The sequence below is a fragment of the Coffea arabica genome, chromosome 6c, assembly GCF_036785885.1.
Source record: "Coffea arabica cultivar ET-39 chromosome 6c, Coffea Arabica ET-39 HiFi, whole genome shotgun sequence".
Lineage (NCBI taxonomy): Eukaryota > Viridiplantae > Streptophyta > Magnoliopsida > Gentianales > Rubiaceae > Coffea > Coffea arabica.
This window is the reverse complement of record NC_092320.1, coordinates 41,122,409-41,131,320: the sequence shown is the minus strand read 5'-3', so window position 1 is coordinate 41,131,320 and position 8,912 is coordinate 41,122,409.

Below are 8,912 nucleotides of genomic sequence, written 5' to 3'. Positions count from 1 at the left end.
CTCTCCCGGTTGAGCCACCCCTGGTCTGAGCCCCTCTACCGAAACTCGTCTGTCGTCCACCTCCAGCTCCTCGTCCCAACTTGGAGGGGGTACCTTTATCCCCTTGTCCGGAGCTGCTTCCAGGAAAACCCCGCTTCTTCGCCTGGAAGTTCCGTACTTGTACCCTGGCGCTCTCTACCCGTTGGTCCTTCTCCACGGCCTCGCTAAAAGCGTTAATCTGGGCCACCGCGAGGTCCTTCTGAATTTCCACGTTTAGGCCCTGGATAAAACGCCTAATTCGCCGTTGCTCAGTCATAATCAACTCAGGGGCAAATTTGGATAAGCGCGTGAACTGGCTTTCATACTCCGCTCTACCCGTTGGTCCTTCTCCACGGCCTCGCTAAAAGCGTTAATCTGGGCCACCGCGAGGTCCTTCTGAATTTCTACATTTAGGCCCTGGATAAAACGCCTAATTCGCCGTTGCTCAGTCATAATCAACTCAGGGGCAAATTTGGATAAGCGCGTGAACTGGCTTTCGTACTCCGCGACAGACTGAGCCCCTTGGTGGAGTCGAATAAACTCATCTTCCTTCCTCTCCTGAACTAGAGGAGGGAAAAATTTCACGTTAAACTCTCTCATAAAACTTACCCAAGTCCTGGGCGTTTGTTCCCGCTCCCATTTTTGCCGAATGACATTCCACCAGGAACGGGCCGCCCCTTCCAGCTAGAAAACGGCAAAAGTCACCTGCCGTTCTTCGGTATAGTGCAGGGCAGCGAAAATATCGACCATCTTCTCGAGCCACCTTTCGGCGACATCCGGATCGGGTCCCCCAATGAACTTGGGTGGAGGAAACTTTTGAAATCGTTCAAGAGCTCTGTCTTCGCTCTCGACGTGATTGCCAGGGTTTCCAGGATTAGGATTTCGGTTTTGGCCCTGTTGCTGCACCACTTGTGCCAGCAAGTTGGTCATTTGCTGCATAGCGGCAGCTATTTGCACGTTGGGGTCAGGATTAGGTCCAAATGAGGGTTCCCCAGTACCCCTGTCCGGTGTGGGTTGTCTATTTTCGTGCCCACGTCCCCGTCCACTACGTGTACCTTCCATGAACTCTACTTGGTCTAGGCAAATGTACTAAACCAATATAAGCACAATGTATGGAAGTAAAACCCAAAAACTTTTACAAACATATATATACATTCCAAACAAGGCAAACAACACACATATCAACAACCAGTCAAGTCAAGTACAGTCAAGTCAAGTACAAACATGGACAATCCACGAGGGAATGGCCTCATCAAAAGAAATATACACGTAGCTAATCCAAACGTACAAAACGATTAGCTAAGGCTCTTTTCCCTATCCGCCCTATATACAGAAAACAAAACTATCCCAAAAACTCTAGGAGTCGTGACCTAGTCCGACGACGAGTTAGAAGACCCACCCGACGGGGTGGATCCAACCCCAGCCTCGGGTCCCGCACACGAGTCCTCGTCACTCACGCTCTCGACCACGTCCGTGCAGAGGTTCAGGATCGATGCGGCTCGAACCTTAACCTTTCGAGCTCGCTTAGTCTTCCGCTCACGAACTTCCCTGAGTTGAGTGCAGAGGTCATCAACCCTATCTTCTACCTCAAGCACGTCATACTCCAACCCCTTAATGCGCTCGGCCTGTTTCTCATTGGCCGCCCTAAGAAGAAATAAGTATAATAATCTTATACGTCCCGGCCTGTTTCTCATTCTCACCATGACCGTCCATCCTACACCAAAAGAAGAAATAAGTATAATAATCTTAAAGGACGTAACCAAAATAATCCTCAAATCAAGCATTGCTAATACACCCAGGCCAATTCAAACCTAGGCTCTGATACCACCTGTGACAGCCCCACCTTCCCCTAAGGCGAACCAAAGGGGTAAGCGGACTGCCTGCCCAGCACTCGCCAGGACTAACGGTTCAGTTTAGAGCGATCTAATACGTTCCGGAACATACAAATGCGCATAAACAGGTCAAAATGACAAAATAAAAAAAAATGAAAACGGAGTGGGCCATGAATAGTAACCGACCCGTCAGAACCCAACTAAATATCAAGCAAACATTCACATCTTGAAATTTAGCATTTACAATCCAAAGTGGCATACAAAAGTATTCAAAAGTGGATACATGTATGGTTTGCCAAATCAAAAGAGAAACGGATCCAAAAGTACATTTAGGGTTTCAATCTAGGAGTTATACAAAAGATATGTCCATCTAGCTCAATTCGGCAACCAACTATCAATTGCAGTCCAAAAGTATTTATTTTCCTGTAAGGAAAACAAAAGGAATAGGGTGAGCTTACGCCCAGTGAGATAATACCACTCAAGCAGCAAAGTTCACATAAGCATAAAGCTTTTCATTCCAATTCATCAAAAGTAAGCAAAGGCACACATCAAAAGTGGTGATAAAAGGATACGGGCGGCTCTCAAGAGCCCTTTTCCTCGTTTGCATTCTTGATCGAACCTCATTGACTCTCCGTCAATGTTTCAAAGTAACCAACCGTAGACTCCACTTTACTTCCATTCCTTCCGCCCAACATACCCCTACCGGGCCCGAACTCCAAACACTTGCAATGTGGTATTACTCGAGTATACCGGAATCGAGAGTCTCTCATACTACAAGATTCCATATAACAGTCCCCAAGGTTCATTAATTGGCACGACCAAACCCTCCCCGGCTCGATTCAATCAACTACCAATGGGGTTGAGCTCAATGATAACAATCATGGTCGTTGGATACTCGTCCAAACGATACCAAGTCAAGTACTTTCATTTCATGTAACATTCCATGTAACATTCCAATAACATGATAAACAATGATATAAGGCATATAAGTGAGAGTGATCAAGTACACCCTCACTTAACTCAAGAACAATGGTGCAATAAACATTCAACGCATCAAGTTCAAGTATCAAAGCCATACAGTAACACACAAGTGAGTAGTACACTCACTAAGCTTGAAAATGATATTTCATGCACCTCCGTCAAAGGAGCGTCGTGAACCACCATCACGCCCTAAAACATGCAAACAAGTACAATGAGACTCGATAACGAGTCATAAACCAATGCCAAATACTACCAAAATAGGGTTCCATAAGCATACATAAGCATTAGAGGAAACCAGAAAAATCCGGAAATGGAGTTAAGTGTTAACCCAAAAAAAATAGTTTTTGACACCATTTTGCGGTTTTGGTACCAATGGCACTACAATTATCGGATGGAGGTGCAATATACACCGTTCGAAACTAATAGATAGGGCTACAATGTTTCAGAAGGTCAATCAGCCCAGTTTCAAGTGTAACCAGGTCAAAAATGCAGTATACTACACTAGAACCGCAAAAACAGGTTCACAAATCGCATTCTGGTGCAAACATCATAAATCAGGCTACCTAAGTCCAAATCTAGTAATTCCAAAGCCATCCGAAAGTTAATAAACAGGGATACAATTCATCAGAAGACCTCAACAATCAATTCCGAAGTATTCCCAACCAAAATAACCAATTACAGACGCAACTATCAAATTCGGGTAAAACCAGGGCCGCAAGGGTAATTCCGTCTTTGCTCAAGCTACACTACTCCGATTGACCTGAAATTTTACAGACATCTCTAAAATATCATTTCCTACAACTTTCATGTTTTAGCCCAAAGCCAATTCGGCCTCTAACTATGAGCTACAGTGCCGGGCAGAATGAAGAACAATGAAACCCTAACTTTCCAATTTTCTTTCCAAAACAGAAATTGCTTGCAATTAACCACTTTTTCCACCTTCTAGCTTCCTTAAATATCATTTCCAATCATCATACATGACCACATAATCATATTCATATGAAAACAGAAAAATCACCAATAATTATAAAAGTTCACCAATTCAACCAAAAATCAAGATATAATCCATAAAATTGCATCTTATACCACCACCAATCATGAATTTAACATCATTAGAGGGAGGAGAGGGGTCCTTCACAAATCACCTTAGTAATACAAGAGAGAGATCAATTAATCACCTTAGCCTTCCAAACAACTCCACTAAACACCTCACAATCACTCACTTAAGGTTTTCTATGGAACAAAAACAAGAATAGATGGTTGAGTTAGTGGATTTGAGCAAGAGGGAATCAAGAAGTTGAAGAGGTTTTCTTTCTTTCTTCCTTGAGGTTGGCCGGCCACAAGAGCTTGGAAATGAAGCAAATTTTGGTAAGTTTTTAGTTTATTTAGTCAAATGGTAAAACATGGAATAGTAGTCAAAAGGTCAACCCAATATCCAAGTGACACTTGTCACTTCCATAAATGCATCTCTATCTCTTTGTTTCCTCTCACACCAATCCAAATAGCAATCTCTAATTATCTCTTAACACCTGGTTAATTAAATCCAGTATCCAAAACTTAAGCTAACTGGCCGAATTTTTCTGAACTTTTCGCCCTAGTGGGTCCCACGTCCGGTATACGCTCTTAATTTCTCAAAAACTATTTGATACGAGAAAAATCATCTAAAAACTATATCTGCTCCTTAAAAGTATCTAGAAATTTTCCTAATCACGAAAATGCATAAAACAAGCCATTGAATATAATAAAACCTAGAAAATGGAAAAAAATACAGGTTCTCACAGTACCCAAACAGTAGCAGTAGTTGACGGGATATCACCCAAACAACTCAAACACAGTCATACCTAGAGAAACCACATCTCATAATAACAGTATACAGAGCCTCATTGGAAAATAAGGGAGGTTGAGTGCGATAAAGTACACGCTAGCCTCCATTTTATCAAAACAATATTTGGCTCCAACAGTCATAAATCAAGTATTTCAAATATTCAGATATTTCACATAACAGGTAGGAGGTAGTGGAACACTCACCTGTCAAGCAATGTAGTAGTCAAACGTCAAGTGTCTCGGTTACAACTACCTTCGTTTCCCAATCTTAGGGCAACGAGTGAAATTCGTTAACAAAATAGGTTCATTTCTCACTCAATCATAGGCTCATTAGTGACCAAGTGAGTAGTTACAGCTACTCAATTCATCATGCAAATGAGGTCCAAATTACAGTGAAAGTTCATGAGAAAACAAGTTCGTAAGTGCATGAAAGTTTGGCAAAAGAAAAGTTTCATTCAAGCTTAAAAGATTCTTCACGGGCAAAACAGTCGCGCCCGTGCAGTCTCGGTAAAATGGCTATATCTCACTGTAGGAAGGTCAGAATTAGGTGTCGTTGGTAGCGTTGGAAACTAGACTTGAAGCGCTTTCCAACGGTATCAATTACACACTGTAGTTCATCTCCTAGCAGTACCAGTAGCTCAGACAAGTCGGCTATTTTTCCAACCCTGGATCAGCCCTAACCTCAAGCAAAACTACATTAGTTCTTGGTGCTATCCTCATTTGTTTTGGTTCAAATTCACCCAAATCAGTCCTCAAATGTTCATATACAGGGGGTCACATCACCTAGGACCATTGGAGTTCAAAATATAATACATCAACATGAATAAGAATAACCATAGTAGCCTAGCCATCAAGAAAACCAAACCAGTCCACTATATAGACCAAACCACTACTTTACTTGCTCAAATTTCATTCAACTCGCCAATGAGCTTAACCAATGTCTAGCCATGATTATTAGGCTTGAATAGGGTACATTTGAACCACAAAAATCAAGGGGAAACCCCTTCTTCCAATACCGGTCAGCCAAGGCAAGAAAATCAGTCCACAAGTTTACATGTTCATCTAACTTTCATCCTTTCATGATTTTCATTTAAACAACACATCAAGTGGTAGATCTAACTCAAAAGAGGTTTAAAACATGTTAATACCTCATAAACAACATGAACAGGATCCAAACATTTCATCAAACACTTGGTAGGCATAAAAACTAACTCAACTACTACTTGTTTCATTCAAGAAATTAACCCCAAATCTCAACCAAAACAACTTATAGTTTGCCATTAAAACTTAAAGTAGGTGATATAACATCATAAAACTCTAATTTAAAGGTCATTTACCTCTCTTACAAGTTGCTTAAGTCACCAAACAACCCACCAAAGTGAAAGCTTCAAGCTTGGAACAAACTCTAGGATTGCAAGAAAGTTTCTCAACTAACTCAAGATCTTTCTCTTTTGGTTTTTGCTCTTGATTTACTAGGGTTGGAAAGCAAGGAAATATAGAGTTTCTCTCTTCCTCTCTAAGCTTCAAGAAATTCGGCCATAAGGGAGAAAAAATGGCTAAGGCTAGTTTAAATTATCTTATAATCTTTGGCCAAACAAAAATACTTGGCTAGGGTTTTGCCACATAGCCCATTTCTTGTCCATAACTTCTCTTAATCCTTTGACTAATGATAGTTCAACCCTTCCAAATGTACCAATACCTATTTAACACCTCTAATCTCTCATATAAAGTCCCTACCACAAATAATTACCACTTGGCAAAATGTAAGTGGTAGAAAAATGTAACTATCTCAAAAAAATTGTTTTTAATTGAAGTAAAAAGAAATGAAATGTAATACACGGGAAATGTTATGACACATAGGGAATATAATACAAGGGCATATATTAAATGGTCTAGATCTTATAATAAGGCATGTAAATAAGAAAATTGTGTTTTAAAGTGAGGGTTAATACAAGGGATTTGTTGTAACACATGTAAAATACAATGCTATGGCATATAAGAAGTGGTTTAAATCTTAGTGCTAGGCATGTAGTTTAGGGGAATTGTATTTTAAGTCAGGGTTCTCACAGTTTGTTTGTGAAAGCAATATTCAAATGAATTAGGAGGTTACTTCCTTAACAAGTCACAAGTTAATGACCTAATTAACCAACATAGTCATTAGTCTAGAACCACAAGTGATTCAAAAACCCTAAAATAATCTCTCTACTAATTTAGACCTCATTATTTTGCCATTTTATTTATTTTTTTAAAATCTAATCTTGTATTATTATTATTTTGAAGCAAAATTGATAGCATCATAGTATGTGACCACGTCTACAATGGCTCGAGTGATCAAGGGGTTGAGGATCGCGTGCAAGGTCCAAGTGGATCCATTACTAGAGCTCGAGCGAAGAGACTTCGTGAGCAACTCAGTGTACTTATTCAGGCCATACATAAGTCCTTTGAAGGATTCATACACTCAAGTGAAGGTGATCGCGGTCCGGTATTGAGCATTGAAGCTACACCTGAGTATTAGGGTCTTACCAAACCCTAGTTAGCGAGATTCGCATTATAGTCATTTAATTCCACATTAGTTGATTAGATTGAATAATTGGCTAAGTGCATGATGCACATAGAAATGCCAAGGGTAAGATTGCTTTTTAGTCATCATTATTTGTTAAGGTGAGCTGCCTTGGAGGGAAAGCCCACATGAGGCCCGACTCATCGAGGGCCCATATTAGCACACCTTTAGTTCCTTTTCCTTTATCAAAAAACCTAGTGTGAGAATTTTCTCCATAGCTTTCGAGCAACCCTTGAACAACTTAAAGTTTTACTCTAGTGTTCTTGTTTGGCTTATCAATTCAAGAACCACACTTGAATTGTGGCGCCTTCTATACTTGCCTGAGGTTCACTAATTCGTTTGATTACGGGTTGAGATAATATCAACAAGTTCGTAGTCACGGGGATTAGAGGGTTTGTAGGGTTTCCGCTGCCACCGTTTCTTGCGTTCGAAGTCAAATCCAACAAGTGATCTTGGGTTACGAATCTTCTCACCAACGAGATTCGTATCAGCTGGCATCAGAGCTAGCTTGTTGGTAACATCGTTATCCCTCTTTTCGTGCCTTAATTCGTATCTGTCTCGATAGCTCAAAAAAAAAAAACTCTTGGCACGTTGCATTCTGTCCGCGAGTTTCTGGCCGCGAGTTTCCGTTGTTTTCAAGTCTGGTCATCATTGTTTGTTTCTGTCTTGTTGTCGTCTTCAATTTCTAGAATTTCTGGAAGTCAAGTGTGTTGTGTTTGGTTTGGTGGTGTGGATTCCAGCAGTCGTTAAAATAATAATAAAAAAAAAGAAACAAACCCACACCGCTAGTGTTCTTATTGTCGCTTCCGTATTGCTGTGTCCGTTGAACCTTGTGCAATCTGTGCCTTGTTATTGCCAATTACTGCTGAGTCTCGTATGAATAAATCTAGTCGTGTCTTGCTGATTGTTTTCTCCACCGTTTGGGACTAGCGAATTGAAGAATCAAATGGTGCTAGTAACATCGAGTCATAGGAGTTCGGTCCGTGCCGCACTTGCTTTGGCAAGTCTGTCCGAATTGTCCCCTGATTGTTGTGCGTGTCCATTGCTCAATTTTTTTGTGTCTATTGCTTTTGTGATTATGTCCCAAACCTGAGTAAAAAAAAAAAAGGGTCGGTAGCTAATCCGTTTTCCTTGTTTTTCCTGTTGCTGTCCGCAATTTCTAGGTTGGTGCATCGTGTCTGCGTGATCCGTGTCGCAAATCTGTTGTGTTGTTTTGTTGCTGTCCGAACCTTCCAGCCTGAGTTCTTCGTGATTTGTGTCTATATTATAGTGTCTTGGTATTGGTCAGCTGTGTCCTGCCCAGAAATAAAAAAAAAGGGTGGGGGTGTACGTACCTTATTGCTGTTTGAACCATTGCTGGAATTGTCTCTTTGGGGGCTGCCGAATCTGTGTGGCCTTTGTTCCTTGCATTCTTGTGTTGCTTTTTGCAAAACTTGAAAACCGTAACATATTTGGAAAAATCCTTGAGCTTCTTGGTTGAGATCGTGAGGTCCTTGGATCAAACCAAAACCTGACTTGGTAACTCTTGTCGTTGCTGGAATTTCTTTGGAGGGCTGACGAACCTGATTTGCATTTGTTCCTTGAATATTTGTTCGTTGCAAATCTTGGATACCAAATCTAGTTTGGGAAGTTCTTGGGCTTTTTGATCAAAAATTCTTGAAGATCTTGAGTCCACCAAATTTGTTTTGGTAACTCTT